The sequence below is a fragment of the Patagioenas fasciata genome, chromosome 1, assembly GCF_037038585.1.
Source record: "Patagioenas fasciata isolate bPatFas1 chromosome 1, bPatFas1.hap1, whole genome shotgun sequence".
NCBI classification, from domain to species: Eukaryota; Metazoa; Chordata; class Aves; order Columbiformes; family Columbidae; genus Patagioenas; species Patagioenas fasciata.
This window is the reverse complement of record NC_092520.1, coordinates 96,295,723-96,311,462: the sequence shown is the minus strand read 5'-3', so window position 1 is coordinate 96,311,462 and position 15,740 is coordinate 96,295,723. Positions and strand designations below refer to the sequence as shown.

The 15,740-nt window shown below is 40.2% G+C and overlaps 1 protein-coding gene across 5 annotated transcripts in view; it reads right to left on the bottom strand.

Annotated features, from left to right (window-relative positions):
- The window catches only part of UMODL1 (uromodulin like 1), a 77,360-nt gene that overhangs the window by 57,408 nt on the left and 4,212 nt on the right, over positions 1–15,740 (bottom strand). For 3 of the 5 annotated variants that reach the window (XM_065861329.2, XM_071811392.1, XM_065861356.2), the window contains exon 2: positions 1,283–1,436. The exons of the other annotated variants lie outside the window; for them this stretch is intronic. The gene's annotated coding sequence lies outside the window, so the exon portion shown is untranslated. The remainder of the gene's footprint in view (positions 1–1,282; positions 1,437–15,740) is intronic. 5 annotated transcript variants of the gene reach the window in all.

The window sequence follows — 15,740 nt, the reverse complement described above, 5'->3', positions numbered from 1 at the left end:
CTAAGTAAATCAGTGGGCATTCAATTGAAATAAGAAACAGATACAAAAGTCATGTATTTCAGGATTTACCTTGTAATTTCCAAATTCTTTGGGGTTCATATTTGCATTATTTCTTTAGTGTTACAAGCATTTAGGCACAGAGCAACTTAGCTTTGTAGCAATACAGAGATTGCAAGAGGCCACCCAGACAACTAAGTATGCACCCTACGTCCTGTATAACCATTTCCACATCTTTCAGACATATTCTTGCACTGTGTTAACTGCAGTAAGTTTAAGATGATGCATCCCAGGCAGCAGCATGTGCTCTTTCTTCATATTCCAGCAGTTGCTGTAATGAGTTGTGCTTACTCAGCACAAGTCAATACAGATTCTGCAGGGAACCTAAACAGATTGATTGTTTTGGAAAACTGACCACCTGCATGTGCATGGCTAATTACACAAAATTGTATTTCTAATAACCATTGGTGTATTTAATAGAAAAAGTTTGGGTCTTTTTTCCCTGTTCTTTTCAACCAGGTGCTGCTGTCTTAGGACCCAGGTGCAAAATTGGCTTTTGCTTTGGTGGTGAGGAAGGTCAATGGAGAGGAACGGAGAAGGAGACATTTTGTGGAATAAAAGCGCTGGCTGTGTGGTGCTGGTAGCGAGCTGGAGTGCAATCTGGAAGGAGCTCCTCACAGTCCTCCTGCCCCAGTCATCTGGAGCTGATCAGTTCTCCTGCTCTGTTGTTTATATTTTCTGCAGTTACATTTGTAATGTCTGAATTGATTTAAAGTACGCAACTTACAAAAAGTGCTGTGCCAATAAAAGCCATGTCAAAACTGATTAATTAATAATTTTACAGGATCCAGAAACAGATTTTTAGAGATCAGATTTGACTCTCCTAGACTGTACTATCAGTGATTGGGATATTGCAGCTGACCACAGGCTTTCTCATCACAATTTTTAGGCATTTATTTCTTTAGACAGATTAACTTTTGATTTAATTAGTCACTTAAAGGATCCCGATTTTCTTTAGGCTAAGAGTTTGACACAGAAAGGTCAGTTGTTGGAACATTTCTAATTGCTTTGCGATATTTTGTCTGTGAAGTACTGACTATTTCAGATGCCCAAAATGGTCATGATGTTGCAAGACAGACTGGTCTGCATGCAGGAAACAGGACTGTGCCTTTGGGCATCCCGTAGATGTACAGGACCTAAAGCTCGAGAACCATTAAATCGTTTACTCTGACTTCTCAGAATCAGCTGTCAGTAAATTTATCCCAGATCTTTCTTCCAGACTCACCATTTCAATCCGATTACAGCTTGCCAGTCTGAGAAATCCCAGACTGTGGCCTCAGAAGACTTCAAATGGATGGAGGTGCCACCAGTCTTATGGATCTCACAGTGTAAATAAACTGGTCTGAGTCAGGAACACAAAGGCAAAACCATGTTGCAAGCTGTCAAAGAAGGCAACAAGAAGTTCAGATGAGACCTGATTTCTGCTCCACAACAGCATTCCCTGATGGCTGTGACTCTCAGGGAATTTTGTCTCGCCATCAGGGGAGTCTTAAAAACTGCCCCTGCTGTGACATTTCAGATGTTTAGTAAGGCCTGAGCTCAAGCTCAGGCATTGCTACAGTTTTTTCCTCTTTTCCACTCCTGATCTTTGCAAAGCCTGTAGAAACTTAATTGTCTTTGAGCCTGAAGCTGATCTGTCAAAACTGGCTTAAATCGGTCAGCAAGGCCAGAAGATTTTAGAAGAGAGGAACTGGCTGACTGTGCTGGTTTGACTGAGAATGAGTTTATTTTCTTCATGTAGTTAGAAACCTTTCTTTTTCATAGCCAGCATGGTCATTATTTGGACCTAATTTAAGAACAAGAAGATAACACCCCAGCACAGAGTTAATGTTTTTAATTGTTCTGGTCTGAGAGCCAAGGACACTCTGAGCTCTGCCCACAGGTGTGAGGCAGTGAGGAAGGGGGGCATGGATGGGGCAAAGCTTGACTGACATCCAGACTGATCAATAAGAGTATTCCATCCCATTAGTGTCATGTTTAATTTTTAAGGAGAGTCGGGAGCTTCCACTCTCTCTCACGTTCTCTCCTCTATTTGTCAGAGCCAGGATGGTTCAGGGCAGTTCTGTTTGGGACTTTCATTATTTCAGCTTTTTTTTTTTTTTTTTTTTCCACCCTGCCATTTTGCAGAGGCCTCGGGGTCTTTCTGCCTTTTTCTCTCTTCTCTCTCTGGCATCAGCTTTGGGACCAGGTGTTGCTGTCTGGGTCTGGCTGCTCAGTGTGGACAGAGTTTGTGAGGAACTGCATTGATTATCTTTTATTTTATATTCTATTTCTATTTTATATATATGTTTACTAGTAGTGTATTAGTATTTTGTTATTTTATTAAACTGTGTTTATCTTAATCCCAGTTTCTCCCTTCCCTTTCAATTCTCTCTCCTGTTTGGGGGGGGCAGGGGGAGTGAGCGAGCAGCTGTCGTGGTTATATTGCTAGCTCGGGTTAAACCATGACACTGACTTAGCCAGAAGTAATCTTTTTGCAGCTGAAGACAAAACAAAATAACTAACTTCTGCCATCAAGATACAAACTTATTCCAGCTTCTGAAAAAGGAATACATATAATGGACACCTTAATGTCTACTCCCTACAGAGAACTGAACTTCTCAGAAACTTCAACTACTCAGCTATCAGAGTTAAAATGCTAGTCCATGATTCTAGGGACTTCCCTGCTCCTGCCAGTGACCTCTTGTGCAGCCACAAGCAAGTCACACAGGTCAAATCTGCCACTGCAATGAAATCATGGTAGGGGAAGAAAGCCTAGTATTTCAGACCTCATGAAAGCTACAGCTACAATACTATAAATACACTTTTGCTTATATTAACTGAGAAAAAAGGAGAACAGAAAAAGCACTGTTTTGCCAGCGTATGCTAGGCCTCTACTAGGATGGACAATTTTTTGAAGGGGGTCCTTTTTTCCATGAGCTTGAGATGCACATCTGAAGAGTAGAATAGTAACACTGCTTATTTTGCTGATATGTTTCAGAAAAAAACGCATTGAAGTTGAAGGGACATACACAAATGACAGTAAAAAACTGTTCACTTACAGCCCTAAGAGCTACGTAGCTCAATTACACAGGCAGAACAGTGCCTGACTGTATGCAGTGATTTGTTCTGTCTCACCAAGAAACTGTTCCTCAGGAAAACCTTTGGGTTTTGTTTTTTCCCTGAACATGCATGAACTGTTTTAAAGTGACTCATGAGGAAAAAGTTCTTATTGGTAACAGAAGGAAAAAATATGAGTCAGGCGGAGGTCACGCTGAACCTCTGCCTGGCCTTGCTCCTCTGACTGAGCACCGGTTGTGCAATCTCAGCACAGAGAAGCTCTTGTTTGCTCCAGTGCTTTGATGGCCTGGTCCCCATCCCAACACCGAGTTTGGTACCAGATGAGACTGATGATCACACCTCATACATGATTTAGCAGTGCTGCAGGGAAGTAAATCCCATCTAAGACATTTTGTAAGCATGCTTCTTGTTTTTAACTCTGAAAACAGGCATTCTTGAAAGAAAGCACTCTGGGTGGCGGGTTTTGCCCTTTGCTATGAAGGCCTACTTGGATGAAAAGTCAGAGGGTCTCCTGCTCAGCATCCCCCTCATGGGGTACACGGGTCAAGTCCACCTGACGGTCCCATTCAGCAAAGAGCATCGTGTCTGACTTGTATCAGCACTTGATGATGGGACCAGAGCCCCTCCTCGCTGTCTCACTGGCTGGACCATTGGCTCCCTGCCACAAAGGACCCAGAACAGAGCACCAACACCCACCTCACACCTCCTTGTTAACCTGGGACTCAAGAACTACATCATCTTGCAGACACCAGTGACCAGCCCACAGATGGGGCCAGGCTTCACTGGTTTGTGCCAGCACCACTGGCTGTAACCCATTTTTGACTGAAGGCATGTGCTGCTCCTCTTGGAAGATGGATGACTTCCCATTTCTTAGCCCACCTAAACCCATCCAACATGCAGCCAGGATATGGATAGGAAGGACAGAGGACTGTGCAGGCAACTGGGAATTCTCCCTGTGAATCCATCTCTTGCACACACGTGCAAAACCTGCCTCTCTTAAGCAGATTTGGAGTGCAAAATAAACCAACCAAACTATACAATCTGCTTTTCACTGTTGGTCAACATAAGATTTCACCCTTACTTCCAGCAAATAGAGAGATATACAAACAGACCCAAATGCACATTTCTGATGGGAGGTTTTTCTAAAGGTTTGAAGAAAGTAATCTATAGCCCAAACTCTAGAAAATGTTTCACAGTTTGTGCAAGATCTTTTATTGATGCACTAGATTTGAATGTTTATAGGAAGCTTCTCACTTTGAGGGACCTAAAGGAAAATTGTTTACATGTGCTCCTGAGACAACTCAGTTAAAAGCAGAGAAGCTCACGAAGGGAGAGGAACTTTTCAAAGCAGAAAAACTGGACTAGGAGAAGCTACTATACAGACAGGGTGAGTGATGGCACCCCACTTTTCCTGTGTGAATACCAAGTAATGAGTTCAGGAGAGGTTTGCAAAAAAACAGCACATTTTGACCTGGTTAGAAGGTACAAACACTTGAACAGATTTGTTTAGAAGAAGGAATGCAGTAAGTTGTTTTGGGGAGGTGTATTGCTGCTTCTTTTCATCCTGTTAATACCTGTAATTGTGATCATCCCAGACAAGCACTGTATTACTAAGTACAAAGGAGGCAGGCAGCTTTTTAAGTGGGTGGAAAACCACCAAATGACTAAAACACCAAATGATCAAAAACAATATGGAGTGGAAGTTTGGGGTAAAAGGAAGCTTGAGCTGCAAGAAAAAGAATAAAATTTTTCAATCTGTCTGCCAAAATGTACTGACCAGACAAGTTATGAACCCAAATCTGTGCCTCTGAGGGAGTCTGAACAAGCAGAAAAATTCACTGGTTGTTTCAGAGATCTCACTTCACACAGTGAGGAAATGCTTTTCTTTTTTCTTCTTCTTTTTTTTTTTCCTAAGAAAATCCTAGCCTGCTGTCATGTGTTACTGTTGATTTGAAATTACTTCTGATTTTAGATTGATACTAAAATGCCAGTGTGATGAAAATCAAGGCATCTATAGGTTTTCCACACCCTTGTTCATACCCTTCCCCCAAATAAAGAGTACAAAAAACCTGCAAGAACCCCTGCACCAGGTGTCTATCACAACCAAGCCAAGTCTGAACAAACATCCAGACTTGCCCAGAAGGCATTACAGGGCTAAACCACCCTCTGAATTACTCAGCAGGAGGCTATTAGCATCCTGCTCTGACTCTGCATTTCCACACATACACATTCACCATGGTTTCACCCACCAAGTGACTTCTGCCATCTGAAGCATCTGTTGAGTTCAAGATTTTGCTCAAAGAAAGGAGAGTAAAGCTCCAGTTTGCACAGTGTTTTCCAGCACACTTGCATGATCTATTCCATCAGTACCTGTGAATTAAGTAATGGAAGAGTGGAATTCTAATATTAGCCCATGGGACTCTCATAAGGGGGGCACTTTCCAGTACTGTGCAGCCAGAAGGAAGCCTCCATTCTCAGAGCGTGTGTTCTACATTATACTGGGGAAGAACAGTGCTCCATCTCAGCCGAGTCTCTCAGCACTGATATTTCCACTTTTGATGCCAGGAAAACTGCTGTTTTTTCTACACCCTCTCCTACACGCAGTCCCTGCCTCAGTGAGATAGCACAATCTGCTTTGCCAGGTAACCAGGAAAAAAAATTCCTACCTCCTAACAGCATCCACTGCTGCCACAAACATTGGCAGTTTCTCTACAATACCGTAGTGCTGAACAGGGGGCTAGAAATCTAAATGCTTAGTTTGGAATAAAGTTTATATTGCATCACCGGCTTGGTGATCCATAAAAGAAAAAAATCGATCACCACTTCTGCAAACCTCATCACGAAAAGGAGAGATGTCTGGCAAGGAAGTTCGATGTTTGGAGCACAAAGAGACTTCACACCAGGTTTTGGCATTCTCAGGTGAAGAGAAATACGTGGTCATGCACTGTAAAATAGAAGAAAAATAATTTTCTTGATTTTTCTCTCCTTCCAGTTTTCAGACCACAAAAACCCCAGCCAAAATTATCTCAATTTAACTAAAAAAAAAAAAAAAAAAAAAAAAAAAAAATCACATTTTGCCAGATATTGAGGCTTGATATTTAAAGATGCTTTTCAAAATGTTTATTGCCTTGTGAAAACAGTGGGTTATTTACCAAATCTGTTCTGTACCCTTAATTAGCACAAACGCCAGTAGGGAAACTTCCTGCATGCTTTTCTCCCATGCTAACCTTCTGCATGAGAAAAATTCCCTAGTGAAAATAGATTTTAATTCCCTCCTTGAAATCAAACATCTGGCTTTAGTTAAAGAGGCACATAACCCTGTCCTTTATGACATTTGGACTGCAAGTGTTCTGGAGCAAGGAGCATTTTCTTTATTATCTGTTGCTGAAAATGACAGGGCCTTCACTTTATGGCTATAATAATGACAATGCTATCACTGAAGGATGTTGAGAACATGATTGTTGTCATGATTAACATTAGTTTATCATTCAATTGCCAACTATAAATATCAGCACACATATTCCATCATTTTTTATCATTTTAATTAATTTCTATCATTCCTTTTCTATCATATTCTTAAAACTACTGAATACCCTGATATCAGTGCTGGAATTTGATGATTCCTCTAGGATGTAGCAAGTATGTTTCCTTACCAGCAACACAGAAACCTCATGCTGTGGAAGGACACAGAAAAGTATCCTCATGGTAACAAGTGTATCTGTATGATAACAAGGGTCCAATAAGAAAAAATATATAATGTGGTCCACAACTAAAGCAATATTTCCATATCAAAAATGGCATGGCTGAGGCAGTTTTGCACTCTGAAGAGCTGCAGTGAGTGACAGAAAGCAGCCAAATCCTCAGCAAATTGCCTGGGGTTTCATGTGGCACAAGGGTAAGGTAGACCTGGAAAAATGGAGTCTGTGTAATTCTCTGGGCCTTGGAGAACAGTCAGAACATTTTTGCCTTTAAGATGCTGCTGAAACACTCTACAAGGGAGATATGATTAAAAGGAGGCAAAGGCAAATTCCAACAATAGTGGTATTACCTTTCCTCTTGCTGTGCCAAATACAAAAATGGAAGGTCTATCTTCTTTTTTTTAAAGCAAATATCTGAATTTTGAACTGTCATGTGCCCACATTATGCAACTACCCAGTCCCTAATTAAATGGGCTGATTTTCTATCTAGAGTTGTCTAAAAATAAATTTTGGAGGGCTGCTTTCCCAAAAGGGCAAGGGTTATGCACATAAGTCAATATCCACTTAGAAAATATTTTCTGCATTCCTACAAACAGCACTGATGATTATCCAAGCACAAAGGTCTTTTTAATCTAATTTACTTTTAGGTCCTCTTCTGTCTTTTCTCTTCTACATTCTATCAGTCTGAATAGTAAATGCAGATCAATGTTTTGCTCAGGGTTTTTTCTTATCACGTCTCTGCCATTATATATATGTATTTTGGTTGGACTCGATCCTGAAGGTCTCCTCCGACCATAATGACCCTATGATTTTATATACATATATGCTTATATTCACACACAAACATATGCACGTGTATATATAAACAGAAACCTTCAGGTACATACATACATACATGTATATACACACATGCAAAAATACAACCATTGCAAGGGGAATTCTATTGATTCAACAATGTTAATATCCAAATTCAAAATGATAGAACTATACCAGTCTGTTGAAACTTGATCTTACAAAACTAATTTTTCAACCACGATTGTTACACTCTTTAAGAGGTACTATTTATACAGAAAGCAACTGTGACAAGGAAGGATGGGTTCTGGCACAGGTAGATGAGACAAAGGATGAAAAAAACAAGCAGTGGTTTGCATTACAGTCTCCTGCAACTGTGTGCAATCAGTGAGAAGGGAAAGGCTCCCTGTGCACTGGACGCTTGAGCTGGATGTTGCAAACACCCTCTAGAAGCTTTTATCTATCAGTTTAGTTTAAGCCTCTGTCCTTAACAAGTCTTTACATGCACACCATAAAGGCAAGTCCCATAGCACCTTATTAACTTGTTTATTCTTTCCAGCTCTCTGCATGCAAGCTAAATCACATTGTGCAATTAGCTGCTATGAAAACAAATGAAAAGTATTTTGGGTTTGCATGTTCGAGGATTAGTTAAAAATCTGTTCTCTTCCAAAAGTATTAGATGGACTAACTTAGGATCAGTTTGATGTCTGAAGTATTTTACTCCACTATGAAAAGAAACTGCTGCTGAGGTTATGTTCAAATCCATTGAGATAGTGAAAAAAAATCTGTGACTCGAGCAATGAATTCTCATTATTTGGACACCTTCGTCTTCTTTCCTATAAGAACAAAATAATTCATTGTTTTTAGGAGGTACGTGTGACAGGGTGGTCTTGACACGCCACAAAGTTCATCCTGTAGCATATTAATATTTTTTCCGTTGAAAAGTCTTGCCTCCAAATTTCAGCGTTCAAGTGATTCAATTATTAGCAACTCCTTCTGGCAAATAAAAGGCTGCACATCTCATCCATGTTACATGACATTTATTTGTAAGGGAAAAGGAAAGAGACAGTTACCATGTAAACAAAAGAAAAACAAGAACAAAATCTCACTCGCTCAGTTGAGCTCATCACCAGCTAAGCCTAATTTTGATTAGCTCTCCCATCAACAGAAGGACCTACTCTAACAGAATTTACCATAAAAGGAGATTTGGGGATTTACTGTTATCAGAGGGATTGACCAAATGTTAAAATACCAATGGTAAGAAGAAACTCAAACTATTTGAAACTGTTGATTTTAGCATGCATTTGTTTTCTAAATGTGTAATAGGTCCACCGTGGCTGTTATCAGAATGGCTCTGCGTGATTTATTTCATGATCTTCTTCATGGGGTCAGTTCATACAGGTCTATTTCCAGTGTTAATGTAGTCTCCAATAAATGCAGATTGAAGGCATATGCTGGGTGTATTCCAGGTCACAAGAAAAAAATTATCCCAGCCCAAGAACCCATGAAGGTTTCTGCCCTCCTCATATCAGTATATTCCAGGAGAACAAAGACATTTCACTTGTCCTTCTTATTGCTGAGAGGCTAATACAATCACAAAAATGTCCCAGTCCTATGAGTGATGGTAAATACTGTTGTTCAGGGGAGTATGCAGCAGCTTACTTGCCTGAAATCTATGATGGAACTAGGGTTTTCATTTTCTTCTATCAAGAACAGATCATCGCAAGTGTATAAGGTTCCCTTTAAACCAAATCACACATACTGTATGGGTAATAAAATGTCATCTAGAGATACCTCAGAAAGACTTGTAGTCCCCCTTGAAGAAAAGGGAAAAGAACTTTGCAGGCCTTTTGAAGACAGGATTATTTAAAAGAGTACTTAAGAATAAACTAAAATTTAAATTATGCTATAATAAGCTATTTAGAATAAGTTCAGGCTAATTCCCACTAAAAATAAGTGGAATGCATTTGAGAAAACACAAGGGTATGTTTCAGTAAGTATTTATGGAAATATAGAAAGAGGAACAGAAACTTGGTCATAAATTTGCCAAGATGAATTGAAGGTGTCATTAACATTTGCTCTCTCTGTATGAGCCATGGGTTCTTCCTCTTGGGGGAATCACAGTGGAAAACTGTAAACACATTTTTCTGCACAGCATCATAAAATAAACTCCCAGCTCTGTATTCAGTGGTGAAGATATTGCCAGGCAACAGGATATGATTGCTATATCCTGAGAGAATGCCCTGAATTTATTATTTTTAGGTCATCCCTTAGTGACACAATGCAAAGTTTTGCCTGGGTTTTTCTCCAATGAGTCTATACTTGAAGCTAAACAGATGTCCAGAAACTTCAGCAGATTAAAAAAAAAAAAAACACAACCAAATCTCTTTAATTAGCTAAAATCTGTAGCTATCAAGTGACAACAATCAGTATGCAGTTTAGCAGTAATTAAGAGTATGGCTATGCCCACTCAACATCACCTTCCAGGATGTGCCGCTCAGAGCTTCAACAAGACCTGTGAGGGCCAGTTCCCCGCTGAAGCTTTTCCACAGGCTCCTGACACACCACCGTATCTGTGGGACATACACAGGCAGTGGCACAACCTCCACACAGGAACCTGGTCTTGATGACAGGGAAGCCACCATAACCCTCAGCAAATTTTTCCAGTGGATAATAATCTTCACTGATAAAATAACCCTGCCTCTTTCTTGAAGTTACAGCTTCCAGTCCTGGAAGCCTGTTAGGTTTTTTGCTATAATTACCTTTTTCTTTGGAGGAAATGCTCCTTGCTTTCCTATTTTCTTTTAATTGGAGAGGAGATGATTTTGAAAGGTTCAAGTCTCTCAAGCAAGCAAAAAAAGGTAAAACTCTATCAGAAGCTGTCAATTCAGTGCAGGGTTAATGAAGGCCTTTATGGACTATTCACATGCAGAGGTGTATTACATGATCGTAATAGCCCTCTTTAACTTCAGAATTTAAAAATCCCAATCAGAGAGTTCTGTGTCAGTAGTAATGACAAATGACTTCATTTTCAAATGCTTCTTTTAAAATTTAAATGCATACATCATCTTTTAACATAAATCTGTTAACACAGTGGCATCATAGATGGCACTTTAAAATATTAAACACTTTGACGTTCATCATTCTTAATGGAATTATATTTTCTTCACCACTGGTTAAAAGCACATTTCTAACCAGATTTTTCAGCATAGGTGGCAAGGGGTAATCTGTTAAGCTATAGTTAACTACAACACTTGCAACAGCCTCTCCATACACACCAGCTGCACCCAACAGACATATGGAGGTGGAATTAGGTTGAACCCAGTTTCTAATCACCGTACACAGAAACAACTGCTGTCCTTGTGTTGGTACACACTGAGGTGGAGAGCTGTTCCTGGTGGCTGAAGGTACACCTTGGTGGGAAAAGGTCAGAGCAAGAATAAAAGCAACCATGTCACCCTCTGTGCTGGGACCTGCTGCTAAAAATGAGTAGCAATAACTGCTGACATAGTACCTGAAATAGTCAGCAAACATGCTGGTCCAGGACATCTCCCAACATGCTTTGCCTGCAAGGGTTGTTGCAGATACCTGGGTGTACCTTAAAACAGCATGAAAAATCATGAGGACTTTCCTCTGAGCTAACGCAGGGCTAAAGAGAAGTCACATTGTAGCAGCAGAGTGAGTGAAACCCTCCAGCTCACTCCCTGAAAAGCTGTAGTGTAGTAAATATGAGAAGAAAGAAATCACCTGGGACTGAGTAAGGTGAGGAGGGGAAAGGAAGGGAGGCAGGCAGGAAGGAGTACATTGCTAGAAATAGCATTTGCCAATTCTACACAGACTGTAATGCCTCCAAAAGTCTAAACTGAAGCAATGGAAATGTAGAAGCAGAAATGCAGAGATGAACCATCTGACCTAAAATAGAGGGAATGCTGAAACAGATAAGGTAAGAAAGTGTGTCATTTTAGCTTCAAGAGCAAAATAATTCCAGATATAATCTTTCAAAAATGTTTGGCCAACAAAAACTACAAGACAGTGTTGGTTACTATACCTATCCAGGTGCAGCGGAGAACTCACCTATGACAAGCTATAGTTTGAAATGGATAGGTCCGCCCTCCTGCAGCTCTCATACCCAAAAGCGAGGCAACACCCAAAGTACCACAGATGCCACCCAGTCTCCAAGGGTGACATCGTCAGTTAAGGATACAAAATAACCTAAAGATCAATGGATGTCAAGCATGTCATGAATTACAGAATCTCCTCTCACTTTCTCTCTTCCAGATCAGTGTTGAACTAATAAAGAAAACCAGATCACAAATTAACTCTCATTGCAGGGTAGGTCTGCAGTAGTTCTGAAGCAACAGAGAAAAAGTTTCCAATGCAGAGAGCCTGCACGTATTCCCTGGACTTTTACAACCCTAATTTAAACAAAAAAATGTCAGCTGAAGGGGGAAAAAACATATCCAGGCAGCTGAGCAGCCTGCCAGAAAGGAAAGGACAGAATTTCTGTTCCACATCCCACGCTTCTGCAGATTCACAGGAAAAAATATGCCCCTTCACTAACTCCAGAGTCCATTGACAAGACTGCAGGCATCAGACTCCTCAACCACAGATGTCAGGATTTAAGACTAGATCTAAATCATTCAAACCTTCCCTGTCCCCTATCCTGGAAAACACTGAACTAACCTACTCTGTGAGTGTGCCAGGTTCCAGCAGCAATTCCCCCATGCGCCATCCTGACAGCATGGCACCCCTGCTTTCTCCCACTTTGACTACCTCAATTTTTCACATAGGGAAAATTGTATTTTCACCAGGTTCTCTCCAACAAGCAACTTCCCTTTTATATCTGAAGACAAGTTTAATACTACTTTGTGCTAATTTGGAAGTAGGAGGAGACCTTAAGAGGAGAAAGAACAGCCATGTGCACTGAAATGCAATAACTAGGTCCTTCCACACCATTCTGAGACTCTCACTCTTTTTCTGTGCTTTAATTAGCCATCTGATAAGGGCCACCATCTTCTCATCCAGTGTCAAAATATATCTGCATAACCTTAAAGCCAGTTTCAACCTAGGGAGCAATGTCAGGCTAAGATTTCTCTAGTCCTGAGCCATCAGATATGATAGCTAGTGAAATGTCTTCTCATTCACACACTACAAACAATAATGCTTCAGACATACAAACACCACAAAGTACAAAAAAAAAAAAAAAAAAAAACCAGTTTAAAGACAGGTTTGTCTGCATATCTTTTTGGTATAATTCTGTTTAGCTCCATAATTTGTGCAGAAAAGTGTCTGACACTAGTGTCTTGTGGCAATGAATGTCACATTCATTATGCTACAGCTTCACTGCTGCCTGCCCAAAAGGACATCAATTGCAAGGTGAAAGTCCACAGTTTCAGCAAAATTGGCACCTAGATACTGTGCAGTGAGACATGTGCAGTCCACATGCATTTGCACCACCACACAACCCCAGCTTGGACTGGAGAACCGAGGTACATTGCCCAAGGTCTCCCTTGCTATCATTTGCAACTCACTGACCCCAGCCCTTTCTAAACCTGATGCCAAGTGAGGATTCTTGGTGAGAGACCTCCTGCCTAGCTAGCTGTGTAGGGACCTCCCCTGGGTCTTCAAACTTGGACTAAAACTCTGGGTAGCTTGCCATTAAAAACCTCTCTTTTTAAAGTGCTGAGTTGGGGATTTTTTGTGGAGTTTTTTTGTTTGTGGGCTTTGTTTGTTTGTTTTTTCCCTCCCAAGAAGCCCCATGACAACACCAAGCGAGATGCTGTAAGAAGTCATCATACTGTGAAGAGCCTGGCAACCAAAGCAGTGCAGCTCATGTGTGATTTTACCACCGGAGTTGTCTTCAACCAGAAACACTTATCCTGTGGATCACCAGTAAGTATTCCAGTTTTGTTGGTTATGTGCAGTCCAGAGCTATGATCCCTACCAACATAACTAAGAGAATGACAGTGGAGAGAGAAATGTTTATATATTTGATGGAGGAGAAGCCAATTGTGTAATGGCATGACCAAGTTGTGCCTCTTCACATTCAGCATTCAAAACGACATGTAGACATAACGCTGTGTAAACACACGTACCTACCAAATGCCTGGAATATAACACATTACAGCCTGTATAGGCCCCAAGCAAGACGCTCATACTGCAGAGGTGATCAGCTTCTCTGCTGTCCATGTATAATTGGCTCATATATAATGAACTGCCATAGTAAACTGGGGGGAAGAGCATCAAAGGGCCAGAGAAGGAGGTCAGGTGAAATGGCCTCTTTCAGAGCACTGTGTCTGTACTTCAGAACTGTAAAGCAACATGCTCATTCTGCTTTGGGTCTGAACTCATTGTGCAAAGAACATAATTGGACAGTGCAGAATAGACAATAATAAATTCATCCAGTAGCATGAATATAAAGGCATCAATAATTCAGTATCTTGGTTATTTCTGCCATGCCATTCAAACTTTCTACTCATTAATGAATAAATCAAAATGCAGATGACATCAGTAAGAGTGCACAGGTCATAGACCTGCAAAAGTTGACCCATAGTTATTACAGGGAAGTATTTCTATATTCATGGCCTGAAAGCAAGTTTCTGTTCTTCATCTGAAATTGTGGTCATGTCTTTATAGTGCACACAAAGGAGAATAAGTTCGAAGTTTTTATAAATTGCAAGCTCTCCTCAGAATATGCATTTTATAGTCTTACAACCAGTAGGTTAACACCACACATGAAATGCCTTAGTGACACAACAGCACCCTCAGGTATAGTATATGCACAAACAAAAAAATTGCTTTTTGGATGCAGAAACCAAAAAATACCATATACAAATAACATTTATAGCACTATTTGATGGAACAAAGAAATGTAGATGCAATTTTTCAGCAAGTTTATTGCTCTACTACTCAGTAAACCTATTTTACTTCCCAACTTTCGCATTTTTTACCTGATGAGAACTTACCCCAAATCACTGCTAACATTTGGATAAAATCTTCTTAAAAGAAAAATAATCTATTCAACACACATCGCATTTTCCAGCATCTTAGCAATGCACAAACATAAATGCACTTGCTGCAACTCTGAAAATTGCTATCCATCTCTGTGTAATCTCTAACCCCAGAAGACTGTTGTTTGAGGCCAAACTGTCTGATTGATACCGAGGAATTAAAGCATCAAGCTGACTTTTTAAATATACCATAGCACTAATAGCTCTTTGTTGCTTTCTCTGATTTACTTATATAAACCTTCTAGAGAACTGACGCTACAGTCACAGTGTTTCTGCCAGGAAACTTGATCCCTAAAGCCACATTTACAGGAAAAAAAGGATGACAAACATAATTATTGTACTAAAGCAAAACTTCACACTATCATTGCACTTATTCCTCCTGCAAATAAACTTTGCTAAACATCAACAAAAGCCTGAGCCTTTGTTTTCTCATAACACACAGAGAGGACACTTTATTTTTCTTTGCTTTTCCTTGCTTGGAGTTGGCATACGAACAGAATTATAGAATATGCTTGCCATATCATCTGTCTTTCCATTTGCTTTTTTCCAGAATTTCTTTACATACAGTTTGTCTAAAATAAGGAGCCAGGATATGCACACTTGTAACTAGGAAATCAAAGCCACTTTTCAATATTGTCTTACACACTTCCACTGCAATCAGAATACTCAGAATTTTATTTTTAGAAGACTCAGGCACTGAACTCCAGCTGAAGTTAATCAGAGCTGTGAAAACTGATAACATGAAATTACGCCCTATCTGCTGCACTGTGACAAATTTTGTATTTCAGTTGCTCCTGCAGCTTTTTATCAACATGTTTTCTTAAAGAAAGTACCCATGAATGGCTTACTAGTTGCAAATGAAGATACATTACTCTTTTAAACAACAGTCATAGTACCACGACCATCTGCCCACTTGGGAGAATGCATGCTTCAATACTTGTATCAATTTTTTTTCTCTGCCTCATTGTCCAACTTGTGGAACTACCACCTTTTTTAAGTAGGTATGTGTTTTCTACTACTTAGCAGTTTTCTAGGATAATATTGCTGTCTGGCTTCTTGTTGTCTGATAGCATTTACCTGAACCTGTCCGAGCTGCTTGGCATGTGGATTCTGAGCGGAAAAT